The 1,593-nt window shown below is 54.0% G+C and overlaps 1 non-coding gene across 1 annotated transcript; it reads right to left on the bottom strand.

Moving 5' to 3' along the window:
* Positions 1 to 74, bottom strand: TRNAN-GUU (transfer RNA asparagine (anticodon GUU)). Its single transcript has one exon. It is a non-coding gene; the product is annotated as a tRNA-Asn (tRNA).
* Positions 75 to 1,593: the final 1,519 nt, after the last annotated feature.

The raw sequence follows: 1,593 nt of genomic DNA, 5'->3' as shown, positions 1-1,593 counted from the left end.
CGTCCCTGGGTGGGCTTGAACCACCAACCTTTCGGTTAACAGCCGAACGCGCTAACCGATTGCGCCACAGAGACCAACCACCGCAGTGAGCGTGTTGGGACTCAATATAGTTTTTATCTTTGAGCTCCTGCCTGCAGCTCTAAGGTCCTGGCATAAGACAGGTAGGCTTAGACTCCATTGTGACATGTCTTACTTCTCTTAGAAGAAGGTTCTGAGTTGCCAGGCAGCTTATCTTCTGCCGGGCACACTTTCCTTTGCAGGCTTTCAGGTTGTGAATCCAGCACTGCTTAGGTGTCCATGTCAGACATGAGCAGCTCATTGAGCCCCATTGTGTATTTTTTGTGGAGATACAACTCTCAGACTAGAGGGAGCAGGCGGGAAGTGGGTGAGACTCACACAGGGTGGGTGGGGCAGTTAAAGGATGTTATCTAATAGTGTAATCGAGGAGTAGGGTTTTTTGTGCTCTACACTTTAACCAGCGATTCTTTCTAAAAGGAAATCCCAGGGCAGTACCCGCAATGAGTGGCATCCCCACACCCGAGGTTGCATTGTGGTAGCTGTTCCCTGAGCCCATAGCCCCTGTCCCCATGTCGCCCTTTCTCCTCGTGTAACTCACCCCAGGTTCGGTGGCTCTGATACTTGCTGCTTCTGCTGCGCGATCATCCCCATGATCTGGGCCTTTGTACGAAATGTCATGTAAGATGACTTTATTCAGCACGGCGTTTGTCATTTGCTTGGTTGTCCTGTCACTGTTGGATGTTTTCTTGTGCAGACTACTGTCTAATGGTGGGAAGGCCACGAGACACGTGACTTTTCTCTTTCCTTGTTAGCATAGTTTCCTGCCACTGTCTTGGTGTGCTGCCAGCCTGTGAGACACGTGTCTTGCCCATCTCAGCTCCACTGTGGCATGTTAGATATGTCTTTGAGCAGAGTCCCGGTCCCAGAGTTGCTGCCTTCTCTGCACTCTGGCTTGTAAGACTGCAGGCAAAGGCCCTCCCTGGCCCCTCAGCCAGATAGATACATTTACCTGCAGGGCTCAGCTTTGGTGAAAGATATTGGCGAGAGAGAGGAAAGGGGACGGCCCGTGGTGCACCCCCTATTTTGCATAGAACCACAGCCTCCTGGGAGGGCAGAGACATGAGGGTTCTCAGGGAAAGCCCTCCCAGGAGTGTTGAAGGGCAGGACGTGAAACACAGCAATCCCGGAATGGCCTGGTCTAAGATGCCTGTGCAATAGGCCTGGCCCTAGGCTTCCGGGGCTCTTCCTCGGCAGAGGCCCCAGTGGTATGAGCCCGACCAGGGCTGTGCCCGACCAGGGCTGTAGGGCGCGTTGGGAGCGCGTTAGGGACGCGAAAGAGGGCGCAGGGCGCAGAACTCTGCCCGTTTCTCCCCAGGATGTTGGGGAGGACAGGGAATCTGGCCAGGTCAGTGACTACGCTTTCCCAGAAGGAAAGTCCAGTGACAGTGGCATGTTGTGAAACACAAGATTGCTGGTGGTCTGGAGGGTGCTTTCTGTCAGCCACTTCTCCCGGGAGCAGCCAGAGAGCAGGCTGATGTCGTGTTCTGTCAAGCACAACACTGGCCCCAAACCACT

This window comes from Pleurodeles waltl, unplaced genomic scaffold, assembly GCF_031143425.1.
Source record: "Pleurodeles waltl isolate 20211129_DDA unplaced genomic scaffold, aPleWal1.hap1.20221129 scaffold_214, whole genome shotgun sequence".
Taxonomy (NCBI): domain Eukaryota; kingdom Metazoa; phylum Chordata; class Amphibia; order Caudata; family Salamandridae; genus Pleurodeles; species Pleurodeles waltl.
This window is presented reverse-complemented; position numbering and strand designations above follow the sequence as displayed.